The following is a 13,807-nucleotide window of genomic DNA, read 5'->3' as shown; positions in this document are numbered from 1 at the left end:
TCAGAAGATTAAATATGAAATTGCAAAACTGCTTGAGGGCATAATTGCCCTAGAAACATTACTGTGCTGGAAATGTATAGAGTAAACATGTTTTTGCAACATTGGCATTGGAGAAGAAACACACCAAGTCGCTTGGAACTGAGCTGAGCATCCACTTGATCCTTAAACCCATTCCCTGCCAGCTCTCGTATTCTAGCTGAAACAAAAAAAAAAAAAAAAAATTTGTAGATAAACAAGCTTCTAACTAATCTCAGCAGACTGGTAAATGAACTCTCCATTGCAGCCCTTGAAGGTTTTTATTTGGTTACTGTTCATGTTAATGTTCTTGGGTTTATTTGCTTGCAAAATGTGCTTGGTTGATGTGGATTTTTTTTTCTTTTTTTTTTTTTTTTTTTTGAGAGGGAGAGAGAGATTTGCAGGAGGCATTGGCATGGCCTTAATTCCTTTGGCTATCACACCTTCAGTGGGGCACAAAAAAATCAACCCAACAGTAAAAGATACATTTGCGGGAGATTTTGCTTGGCTTTGTTTTGTTGCTTGTTCCTTTTTTCTCCAGTAGACTTCCTTTTATAATTTCTAATGTGTCAAAGCTTTTGAACTAACTGGAAGAAGTTTGCTGCTTTAATAGGCAATACAGGAATCCTCGTTTTCTGTCTGCTGTTGAACTGCTCATGGATATCTACCATAGGCAACCTGTTGACTAATTGTGTTGCTTGTACCTGGAGGCTGCTCGAAGCTAGCACAGCAGGGCCAAAGAGGCTTTGATAAAAAATACGTTTCTCACGTAGGGGTTGTACAGATAGGAGTCCTCATTCACCGTGGAGACCTTTTTCTATGCTACTGCAACCAGAGAGAAATGGGAGAATACAATGGGGAATCTGGCTTGCTATCTTGAATCTTTCAAAAGCCTCCTCATTCCCACTACTAAAGTTTCTCTATCGAATTATTTTTCCTTCCAGCAATGGTGAGCTCTGCTAACACTTCTGAAGGATCAAATACAGTGTTTTGTCCAGTGTCAATAACTTGGATCATTTCTGGAGATGAACTTACAGCACATTAGAAATGGTGTGTGAAGATTCTTGTGGAGCTGGATATAATTAGATAGAAGTGTTGCAGATGGCTGGAAATAAACCTCTGAGGTTTAGTCTCTAGGTAACTTTGTACTTCTGGAAGAGACAATGCCATCTTATTGCCTCTAACGATGGATTTCTTATTTCGAAAGGGACGACTTCAGTTACGTGGTGACAAAGCTATCAAATCTTAGCTCACCCAAAGCTTTGGATGTTTTGTAAGGACTTCAAAAGAAATTGGGAAATGAGGTGTGAACAGAAAACTTTTTGTGTTATGGGATTTCATTCGGGCCCAGAAGCCACAAATCTCAGTGCACTTATTACTGAAGTCCTTGTGGGCCTGATAAATAATGGATTTAAGGAGACTGTTCCTCAAGCAAAGGAGAATGGAATAACAAAGAGGTCAGCAGCAGGATTGCACAAATACATGAGCAGTGACACCTTTTAGTGTTGTATTGATTAGTACTGGTGAAAGGCAGAGATTTGTGTGGAGTCAGGAACTACATTATGGAGGGCATGAAAGCCTCCGTGGCTTTAGCCCTGTGTGATGGAAGGAAAACAAGTGGTGGGATCTGAGGAATGACTTATTTGGCAAAACGTGGACCTTGGCATTGTACTCACAGAGAATGTACTTTGTTACAAGGTATGGTAAAAGGGGGAAGAAAGGATTAAAAGGGTTTAAAGTGTGTCTGTTAAATGACTTAAATGACTAGAAAGAGGCTGATGAAGGCAAAGCTACTGCAGTTCTTTGCCTTGTATTCTAGGAATATTTGTCTGCTGCTGACCCTGCAATCTTGTTTGTGCAGTTAGGTTTCCCCAAAACAGCAGCTGTACTGATTTGAGTAAGTTTGGAGGATTTTGTTTGTACAGCTCTTGTTTTCAGCTGGTGTAAGTGGAAAAGTGTGTTTTCTGATCAGTCGTGGGGTGGTACTTAAGAGAATATGCATGGAGAATTTGTCTTTGTCATATTAAGAAAATTTTCTAAACCAATATTAAATGCAAGATAAAAAGAACATATTTTATAAAACCATCCATTTTTTCAGATAAATGTAAAATGCACCTGTTCCAGAAGATGAATCATTGATCACAAGCATTTTATACTGTTAAATTAAGAGAAAAAAACTGTACCTTTGTTATAAACGTGAGATCAGTAACAAATGTTTTTCTAGTAAAGTGTTCTGATGTTGTAAATACTGTTACCTTTATGGAAAGGTTTTCTGTACAGAAATTGACAATAAGATTTGTGTAATTATTTTGTCTGATTTGGAATCAGGAGGCTGTGGATGGCTGGTGGAGGCAGATCTTAGCTTTCATGCAAGGTATCTCCAGAAAACCTGGGTGTTGAGGAACTAAAGGCCTGCAGTGTTTTTCCAGCATCCAGTTTCTGTTTCTCACAGCTATGTTGGTGGTAGTGGTGTGCTTCTGTGCTTGGAAGAATGATAGACAAGGTATCTGGTTTCAAACAGAAAAGACAAATGGGTGTGATGGATGGGGAGGAATTATGCAGTGATGTTAATGGTTGAGCACGATATATGTGTGCAGTAGGCTGCTCACATCTTTGCATTCCAGTTGTTGCTTTTCTTACCCTAATATCTGCCCTGAGCCACTTCTGGATGCTCGTGTTCTGTCTCTTAACCATGCCAGTCACACACAGGTCCCTGCCTGACTGCTCCAGAGTGTGGCAGTGGTTTCAGCAGCTCAGGCTGACTTTGTCTTGCTGGGTCAATGACACGGGTAAAACCAAGTTAAAGCCTTGGCTCTGTCCATCACAGAAGTTGCTTAGAGGGTCACTTTTACCTGTTCATCTCTAGCAGTTTGTTCTTAGGCATCTTTCTTAGTGAGAATGCCACATTTGGAGGTGTGCTTGTATTTGCCTGGCTTGGTATTCAGCTGCTTTAGACGCAGTTCTCATTGCAGTACCTGGATCTATGTACTGGTGTAGCTGCACCAGCAAAAGGCATTGCTTACTGCATGTTTTTTGATGTTTAATGAAGATCATTTAACTTACAGCACGCTGCAGATATTTTTTGTGTTGCAACAAACAAGTAAACTGCAGACAGCCCTGCCTCTGTGGAGATGAGTGGAAACATTTCCATTAGCTTCTGTGAGAAGGGGAATTTTTTTCCTCGTGAGAAGCTGAGACAGCTATTGAAAATAAGATTGACCTCCAGATCAGAGTGTAACTTGGGTGTTCTGTGCAACTTTATCACCATCTGCTTTGAGTTCTGTTCACGCTGCAGAAGGTCACAGACTGAGACAGAGTAGATTTCGGAGGTGCCCTGCTGTCCTCTGAAGGAAAATGTGAGGCATGGGAGCTGCAAGGTGGCTGTGCTGCCAAGGGGATGTGGATGTAACCGTGGGAATTACTTACCCAGAAATCGTGAGCTGCACTGGTGGAGCCGTACTGATCCTTATAGGCATCCCACTTGGAGATGTATCTTCTCCTTCTCGGGGTAATTTTCAAATCAAACGTTTCCCAGTTCTGATTAGATGAGTGGTGAAACATGCAATAAACGTACGCTGAAATTAGGTAGAAATACTCTTACCAGTTTGGGAATTGGCAGTGCAATAAGCAGTAACCGTTGTTTGTTTACTGGTCCTTAATATTAAAGTAAAATATTCGGTCTATTAAGATCAGTGCATTTAATAATGACCATAAGTAATCACATATTTTTGGCTTGATGCTTTCAGATAACATTAAAAATGACAGACTTGCAAAGCTTCAACTTAGGAAAAGGCTGTATGATGCTTACATCTCTGATGGGGGAAATGCAGACTCCTCTTGGATTATTCATTGTCTGATACAAATTAATACAGGATGCTCTGATTTGATTCCTCTGCAATATGCTGATATGTTTGGGTGCTGAAAAAAGTACCGTGGAACTCTTCTAAATGGAATGCATATAAATGCAGACACGTCAGCAGTCTGAACTGCATCTTCATCCAATTTTTGTTTGTTTCAGGCGAAAGTGACTGATATTCTCATAGTTGTTCTGTTAATGAGGATGTGTTTGTTAGGAACTGCTGCTCATTCATAGCAGTAGCTCTGCTGTGGATACATCTGCAACTCAACGCCCACTGGTACAGCAGTGGCAGAAGTCTGCCCTTCCCTTAGCATCATGGTCTGGAATTTTTTTTGATGCTCTTCTGCCCAGGAGTTGTTCAGTGCTGCAGTATGGAGACTGAATGCTCTCATACTGCATAGACGAAACCTCAGATCATTTTGGTTAGGTAAAAAGATGGTCGGGTAAATGAGCAGCAGGTAACATTTTCCTTTGAGATGTGTACAGAAAGGAGAGCACAGCCTTCATTCCGAATTTATATTGCAGTTTCCAGTTGTAATATTAGGGGGGAAAGATAAGCAAAATAAAAGTGTGCTAGTCTAAAGCTGATTGTCATTCAGTCATCAATAATCTTTTTTGGGATGGAACAGGTGCAAAAAGTTCCTGTTGTACCACCCCTTCCCTTTTTAATTCTCTTCCTGCCATTTTCCTGAGCAGGTTTTACATAAATAGAACGTGAATGAAGTTGCCTGCTCTAATCCAGATGGGAGGATACAGAGCCGGTATAATTTTAATGTGTAAGATGCATTAGCTTCCATTTAAATGATGTAAATTTGCATGTTCTTCACTGAACAAGTGAAGGCAAACTGGGAGGCGTCGATGGTGATTATATGCAGGAGGTGTAAAGCCTTTGAATTAATACACGTGCAGGCTTTTCAATGGTGAGCAGCTTAATACTACAGATGAATCATTGATCTGATCTCACAAACGCTTACAGACGTGCTTGGTTTTATGTACTTTTGTAGTGCCATTGCAGGCAGCAGGTTAATTGAAAATTGGAGCAAGTGCACAATCAGTAGATCAGAGTGAAATGAAATTTCATGCTTGCAAACAACTTCCATGTTATTCTATGTGTTTGAATTCAGCTACTTTAAGGTCTATTTTGTAAAGTTGCTCTAATTATTATCTGTGGGTCCGAACTTCTGCAATAATAATACTAATAGAGAGCAGGCAGAAGAAACATCCTTGTGAGTGAATCATTTTTTTCTGAGGTATATTCAGAGGCCTTGAGCCTCTCGATTAATTTTTCTCCTGCTGCTGACAGTCCAAACTGAGCCAAATGGATGGGGCTGACAAAGGTACACAAAGCCATTTACTAATAATGTCTTGCAGAGGCTGGAACTTTACAGAGAGCAATCAAAATTATTTTGAAAGACTTGAATCTGTGCTTTGCTGTAACAAGCTTGAATTATTATGAAGTAAAATATGATGCATGAGCTGTAAAGGGATTCAAGTTCCATTTTTGAACATCAAGTCTATTTGCTGTGAGGGCTTGGAGAGAGCTATCTGCAGGTGCGTGTATTCATGCTCCACATTAGAGAAATGAAATGTTCTCTATTTTTAGCTTGTTTGTTTTTGATTTTTCAGAAAAATACTGATGTCCAAAGAGGACTAATTTTAGGGAATAAAAACATGGTTTGGTCCATACGTCTGCAGTAGTAACTTCTTTTTATTCCCCTTGGCTAACTGAACCAGCAGTAATGAACACAGTGTGTTCCCATGGACCAAAGATGCCAGCAATCAAGTCTCTAACCAAATAGAAAAGGAACGTGTGTTGTTTGCTTTGAGCAAGCTATCTCATGTTTGGGTAATCGACTTCCTTCGTTAGCCATGTTGGAGTTGAGAACTGCAGTGCTGCCAGCTATGAAGACTGTGGCTTCTTTACTGGTGCATTAAAGGAATAATTTTAAAGTAATACTTCTGAGTTGACCCCCTCTTAGATATCAGTGCACATATGTGTGTACCAAATACATCAGATATACACACGTACTCAGAACAAATGGCAACAATGTGGAGATATTCATCTGCAACAGGAGCCTATTGCTGATTCCTGAGCATTCAGAGCAGCCAAGATCTTGCCCTACAAAGACTCTACAAAAATGATGACATTCTTTCAATAAAATACTAGGAAAAATCTATCTTTAAGACGCTACATTTGGAATTCAGGAGCTGCTCAGCAGCAGAGGATAGGAATTGGAAATTTTCTCCTACTCAGTGTTTCTTCAGAACCCAGCCCTTACAGCGTGTGGGTTCTGCATGCAGCTTAGAGTGAAAGACTTATTGAACAATTACAGTATGCCAGAGACCAATATAATTGCACTTGCTTTTTTAAGATTTACTTGTTTAATTAGAAATTACTTCCTGAACATATCTGGAAACTTTTATCTCTACTCACTTCGTTATTAATAGTTTTTTAAAACAGTTGTAGCGTGCGATTAGCAAACATCAGAAAACATTATGCATATTTTATATGGCATATATAGTCACTCATTTATAATTTATAACATGTTGCTAAAACATTTATTAAACATTGATAGCTGGTTTCATGTTACTACTGCTGTGTATTATAAAGACAATAAAATCAAATGTGCCCACAACCTTTCTATCAACACTCACTTATTGTTAATATTTTTGCAACCCGTGGCAGTGTAAAAATGACCAAAATGTATCATAAATGATTTATGAAGTCATCTCCTCGTACTCATTTGTCATTTAGGCTGTGCACCACAAACTGTTTCTAAAATTTGTTGTTGTTGTTGTGAAAGTATAAAAATCTGCAAGACAGTGTATTGAGCTGTAAGTTCTGGAGAAAATCACCTGTGGTTCAAGGAAGTAGTGGGGTTTTCAGACAAGCTGTTGATAACCAAGTCACTGCTGACATCTGACAGCCTGGGCTTCCCTCTTTTAGAATGCCAGATTCTTTAGCAAACTAGCCTGTGGTTTCTCTTGCCCTTGTCTGAAGGGTTCTCTGCGTTGTTCAAAACCTTCCTGTTCTGCAATTGTAGCTTTTTGCAGCCTTTTTTCCCTGCTCTTTCATTTCCCACTTCAGTTCTACCATGCACCCAGTTCTTTGCACCCAGTTCTACCATGTGGAACAGCAGTCGGAGGCAGCGGCCAAAGCTGAAGTTCCCTGGGCTGCACAAGGGAGGCAGCGGTCCTGCAGCTGGGTGAGCAGAGTGCTCTTGTGAGAACAAGGGCAGTAATAACCACTGTTCTGTTCCTCTTGCTGCTCACACTAAAAAATCTCTTCCATGTAAAATGTTCAAGCAGTTCTTGACACAGGAGCTAGAGTTTGAGGGACCCAGTCTTTGCTGCTGCATGGACACAGCAGCCTCCATCACCTTGTTAACATGAATCAGAATCACAAGCACTTCTCTAGCCTGGCACATGCAAGATTAATGGTCCTCCTTGTTTCTCCTATTCCTTGAAAACTCTTCTTTAGGTAGTGCAGTGTAGATTGATTTGTGGCCTTTGTCCACGTCTGTGCATCTTGATTCTGACAGACGACTTGTGAGCTCTGCTTTAATGTGCCTTTGCAAGCTTAAGCTGTTTTGCTGCATTTCTGATTTTATGCCTTGAGAGAAGAATCCTTCTCTAGCCTGTGTAGGGTATTGGTAAATGTTGAAGAACATTTGAGTTGCAACAGAACTTTCCACATTTCTTTGACGTTCGGTTGTTTCATCGCTGCTGGATCACCCACTGTGATACCCCTGCAGTTGTGGATGGGTATTTTGTGAATGCAGTCCCTGGGCCAATAAATCTGTACTCTGGTTTGAGTATTTGAACTCTCCCTGATATTTCAAAGTGTTCTGCTGGAATTCCTTAAGGCGCACGTGGTGCAGTATCACTGGAATGGTATCTGTTGCTGCATTGACTGCCTTGTGAATCTAACCCTAGGATTTTGTACTATTTAATCTCTTCTATTCTCTGTGGTCTTAGACACTGAAGCTTAACTGGATTAAGAAAGAATTTGCAGCCATTACAGGTACGTTAATCCAGCTGCAATTGAATGAAAATGATATGCATTCAGAGGTGTCGTTGTGCATATGTCTGAAGTGTTCCATGGGCTATTTTTGGTACTGTAGTAACAAGCAGAATTAGTAAAGAACCTGAACAGTATTTGGAATTCAAAGAGAATAACTTTGGTGCTCTGGCTTTTCCCTGGCTAAATCCATTGTTTGTATGCAGCTTGCAAATTTGAAGTCTTTTTTTTTTCTTTTATTAAAAGAGGAAAAATTGTAATCCAATTAAGGACACTGTAAATCCAGTCAAGGATCAGATGGCTTCTGAAAGCATGGGTTCTTAAGTTTTATATGTAAACGATCTGTAAGGATGGTGAATCCTGGAATAGGTAGAGCCTGCATTGTCACCACGATGGTAAATGAACCGATACATTTTTCTGCTGATCGTTATACTGGAGATAGCTCTGAGGGCTGTAACAGTCATGTTTGTTTTATTCCAAAAGCATTACAAGGTTTTTCCTCTGGTGCCTGATGGATGGGAATCAAAAGGAATAGCAGCCTGCACAGCTGCATTGTGCAGTGCTATCAGACCTCAGTGCTTCCTTGATTTTCTCTGTTACTAGATTACAAATGAAAGTGATGTTGTTGCTGCTCTGGCCTTAAGCATAGAAATCAGTAGATGTGACTTGAGTTTGCACACGTAAATTATACATAAATCATATACCAGTATTAAGGAGATCTGAGTTTCAGAAGTTTTAAAGAGGGGGGTCATAAAGGCTTAAAATTCAGTTTCTACCAAGTTCCTCTGCAGAATCTCAAGGCTGAGGCAAGCAATGAAAAAATCCATAAAAACAGAACTTCAGAACCAGAGCCTGGTGTGATGCAAACATCCTCAGGCACTGTTCATTTTGAAGTAGTCTTGTTTAAAATACTGGGATTTCTCCCAGCACATTCTGATGTGTAGTTTGTGCCTTCTTGCACCTGTCTGAGTGTTTCAGTGCTTATACTGTACTCTTTCTAAAAAGTTAATTTCCAGTGAAGTCATAATGGTAACTTTCAAACTGCTTCTCTTGTATGAGAAAAGAGAAATCAAAAGATGACCTAGCAAAGTCTGTAGAAATCTGATTTGTATTGTTCCCTCTAAAATGCAGGCAATTCCTAAACAGGCAGAAGTTCTCAGAAGGAACACAGCAACCTTGGAGAAACTCAAAAGCAACCAGAAGAGCAGCTTTGGGGAGCAGAGCTGGAGCAGGGATGTTGGACCAGATGACCTTGAGAGGGCCTTTCCAACTGCAGCTGTTCTGTGATGCAGTGATACTTTATTAATCAGGCTCCTCATTCAACTCTGAAACCAGTGTTTTACTGGAGCCTTATTTAATTATGTATTTTGATAATTAGCGCATTGAAAAATCAGGGTTTGCTGTAGAAGGAAAGCATTTCCCTTTGCATCTTTTTAAACAAAAGCAAGCGAAAGTAGAGGATTCTTCCACTGATATCAGTAAAGTGATGTCTACCTCAAATCCTATAGGAAAGGGTTGGTTTGCATGCATTGTGAACAGGATTTGTGGGAGTTTTGTGAACATGTAATAATGAACTCTGGCAACACGTAGGGGAGAATGGAGGGAGAAGACGGCACACATATGATTGCACTGGTTTGTTGGTAAAGCAAGGAAATTGGAGTGCACAGAGCAACCAAGAAGACTGGGTGCTGCTTTCAATGCTGCTGCTGTTGTTGTTGCCATATTAGCAAGTGAGAAATGTAATTCAAGCCGAACAGAAGCAAGGAGAGTCTAAATACTGCAGTGTAAATCAGCATCCACATACTGTCTCACCTTCATTTCTAGTCTTGTTGGAAGCTTTGTCCTCCCATAAAATGAACCATTTGTGGAGATTTGATCACCGCTGCTTTGCAGTGGAGTTTGAGGTTGCTGTTGGACTTCTTACAGCAGTGGTGACATTTGCTTTGTATTGTAAAGGTGGACCCAAATAGTTTTGTGCTTCCAGGAGTCTGGGCTGATCCTCTGTTCTTAATGGGTGTTTTAAATCACATTAAGTTCTGGATCAAACCCCAGTTGAGTTCTTTCTAAAACTGTAAGGAACAATTTAAACTGCTGAATAACATTACTGGAGAAATCAATGTTATGAAGCTCATCTAAAATTGGATATTTTGCTTATTAAAATGCTAATGATAAAATGGAAGCTTACGAGAGCTTATATTCCTCTGTGTCGTTCTGTCTTAAATTTATTCTGTTAATTATTTGTTTTCTTACGTAGTATATCCTCTTATTCTCTTTTGGTGTTTGCATTTCAGATTTGATTTTTGATAAGCATATAAGGACTTATTTGTAGGTAAATCCGTAATTACAGATCAGTTTATTTGATGATGCACATTTTCTATAACGACGACTCTGTAAATTAGAAATGAAGAACCTGACCTTACATACATAAGTGGGGGTCTTGTTTAAGTAGGATGGAAGCTGTGGTGAAATGCCACGTGAAACTGATAATACAGTGCGTTGTGTTGGAATAGGGAATTTTCTTTGAAGGTTAGGGAACGTTCATCTAGCTCAGATTTCTGATCTGGTGAGAAACACTTCCCTAGGAGCTGTGCTGCTGTGATGTTAAATCCCTCCATCCATGGGAGCTCCCAATGATTTTGATTTTGGACTGTAGCCTGGAACATCTGCTGCCTCCTCTTTTGCAAGGCCACTGCTTGAAGGAGCCACTGCCCCCTGTGCTGAGGGTTTTGGGTACTGGACCAGTTCCTTACTCCTACTTCTCTTCCACAAATAGAGGCATCCACATAAGGCATGGTGCTTTTAATAATCACTACTGGGTTGTGTTTATTTTCTTTTGTTGTTTCTGACAGGTTATCTGTAATAATTGTGTTAATTGCCACTTACAAGGAAGGATCCCACTTACTCTTTTCTCTATACTTATTACACGCATACAAAAAAATGTCATTTAGCTTTATGCGCATTTGCATGAACTGCTGCTGCTCTGTAGGAGGATTAGCTCTAACTGCTTGACAGGAGAGCGTGCTCATCTGATGTACACTATTCATGACTAAATATGTTGACACTTCGGAGCTGAGTTACTGGCGGGGGATGCGATGCTCCCTGCAGGAGTCAGCAGGCTGCTCTGCAGTTGGGTGTGAGCGGCGCTGCTTCCAGCCATCTGGAACGCTTCTGGGGGGACCGCGGCTGCTCCGGGTGGGAGAAGCCTCTGGAGGATACAGTTGCATGCTGTGTCCTTCCAGGTTGTTTGCATTGGAGTAAGGGAGCAGGAGCTGGCAGGAATGGAGGAGTTGTAACACCTGTTCTTGCCCTGCAATATTGGTTAGAGAAGTAAAGATGGTAATTAACCAATACGATTAACCTCCTGCTTCTTAATCTTCCGAGGACTTAGAAATGACAGTTGCAAGAAAAAGTGCAATTGTAAGCTTATTTACTATGTTTGTTAACCAGCTGGTATAGGAAACCTCTAGAGCAAAGGAGCTATTGGGTTCCATTCTAGTTAACCCTGTGTAAGCAAGAGATTTGGTTCTAGTTTGTTTCAGCAGGAACTCAGTCTTGTAACAGTGCTGGACAAAAAGTTACAATGATACAATGTTTTACTTGGGGTATCCACATCGTAACAGGAGCTGAGCACTGGCAGATGTCACCAATGGTCAGCAGGACTTCTGCTGGAGGGGGGAGGAGGAGGACATCAAAGTGTCACAAATTCTTCTCTGACTCCAGCTGCTGGGAGCTGTGGAAGGAGCTGGAGCCCAGTTTGGAGGCCGGTAATGAGGAGAGATGCAGCACTTTATCCTCCACTTGTGGGACTGCAGTAGGCAAATTGGGTCTAGTGGGTGATGTGGATGTTCTGCAGCTGAACAGATTTGTAACAGCTTTGGTAGATGAGGAGTAAAATGCTGGTCTTGCCTGTTAAGATAGAGGAAAGGAGAAACAGAACCCTGCATACCAGGAGTGGGCAGGAGGCAGTGCTGGTACTGTGTCCTGCAGCTGGAAGCTCACCTGGAGCTGCACCTGAAAATGGGCAGCATTCCTTCCCCAGCCTCATAAATAAGAATACAAGAATAACCAGCACGAACTGTGACAGTTTAAGGTACCAGAAGTATAGCAGTAATGTAATGAGGATGGTAAGCCTTGCTTTATAGTAGTGAAAAAGTGCTTTAGATTTGTGGCAATGGAAAACAGTGCTGCTGGTGGGTTTCTTTGCTTAACTGTGTAGACCTACACAAGCAAGGCTGAGAATTGGTGCTGCATTCTCATAGTGATCAAAAACTAAAGGAATTAAGGATTTGAAGGGGTGTGGGGAAAGGTGCTCCATTGCAGATTAGAAGGGAGGGGAACAAGAGGCGAGATCAAGGATAGGATGCAGGATATGAGAGCGCAGAAAGCAGCTGAAGGAAGTCCTTGAGAAGCAGGGGTGCCTTAGCTTGGATCTGTTGTGATGTTCGCAGCCTCTGGCCTTGAGTTCCTGCTGGCCCTGGTTGAATCACCTTCCAGCAGTGTGGTGAGTTAGGAGAGGTGTGGTTGCCCCCAGGAAAAATGAATAGGGGAAACTGTAGCTCTTTTGTTATGTGGGAGTTAAGTGTTCTGCACTATTGAGAATCAGGTTGCTTTGGTGCCAAAATACGGATTTAGTTGCTTAAAATTAAGTCTGCCTGTGTCCCAGTTTCCCCATCTGTAAAATGTATTACAGCAATTTCAGCTAATCCTATTAAATTGTAGGACTAGTGTTTCACTATTAATATATCTAGAACGACATGCATCATGGTAACTTTACCCCATGGTGGCAGAAATGGCTGTGGTAGCTCAGCATAAAATAATCAGAGCCTTTGGGACTCCAAAGCTCTCTCTCTCTTTTTTTTTTTTTTTTTTTTTTTTTTTTTAATTGGTTGACTGGAAAGAAATTATGCTAATTTTCTTCAAGTAAAGATTTGGTCTACCCTCACCATGAGGGAGGGATAGCAACCTGTTTTTTAGGCTAAGATTTTTCTACTTTTCTCTACCCTGAGGTTTTAGGGTATCAGCAAGCAGTGCTTGGTGAGATGGCTTTGTTTTACCTTTGCACGTTAAACTTCTGGTATTTTTTATTATTTTTCAGTTGACACCGTGCAAGGAAGGACTCAGTGCCACTAAAATGCAGACTGTGTAATGAAAATACATCCTTAGGCAAGAAAAAAAGCTTCAAAGGTAATTATATCTCTTTCTTCAGCATTTTGTTCCATTTAGTGTTTTATTAAACCTCTCACCTGATCTTCGGTGTGTGTATGATAAAAGCGAATTTGTAGAGCAGCCACCTCTGATAGATGATATAATCCTGTTAGCAGGCAGGATGTAAAATAGGTCCCGTAGCACATCAGGATTACCTCAGAAATCCCTGGCAAGGCTAATTATTTTTTTCCTAGCCGCTGAGCAATTGCTAACTCTCCCATAGTTACTGAGTGCTTCTGACCTTCAATATTTCTTCTACACTACAGCAGAGATTGCACCTAAAATCTGTCAAGGGCACAGCGCTGGTGTTGTTGCTTCCAAACAGCTCCCCGTGAAGGACATATTTTTTTGACTGACACGGTCTCAGCTTGCCCAGTACATTCCCTGAAGACAGCAGCATAACGTGTGTTTCCATAAGGAAAAAATAAGCCTGTCCTAAGTATCCATTACATTAATAGAAATCATGAATACTCCGTTGATTGCAGAGGCAGCACAGTAATTACGACCTAAGTTGTTTTCTAATTTGAATATTGCTCTCTTCATAACGTTCTTTTGCTTCAGACATGAGTTACTGTTAGTGTCACCCTTCTCTCTCATCATCTCCAGATGATGTAACAGCTTAGAACAAAACAATTGGGGTTCCCAAGCCTGCAGGTAGGGAACGCGCACACTCTGTGAATGGAATGTTCAGTTCTTTGTGAATGGGG

The 13,807-nt window shown here is 40.8% G+C and overlaps 1 long non-coding RNA gene across 1 annotated transcript in view; it reads left to right on the top strand.

The window, feature by feature from the left end:
* LOC125702340 (uncharacterized) overlaps window positions 1-10,016 on the top strand; it is a 116,543-nt gene extending 106,527 nt beyond the window's left edge. The window contains exon 3 of the long non-coding RNA XR_007380529.1: window positions 9,027-10,016. This is a non-coding gene — a long non-coding RNA (uncharacterized LOC125702340). The remainder of the gene's footprint in view (window positions 1-9,026) is intronic.
* Window positions 10,017-13,807: the final 3,791 nt, after the last annotated feature.

Source organism: Lagopus muta, chromosome 18, assembly GCF_023343835.1.
Source record: "Lagopus muta isolate bLagMut1 chromosome 18, bLagMut1 primary, whole genome shotgun sequence".
Lineage (NCBI taxonomy): Eukaryota > Metazoa > Chordata > Aves > Galliformes > Phasianidae > Lagopus > Lagopus muta.
This window is presented reverse-complemented; position numbering and strand designations above follow the sequence as displayed.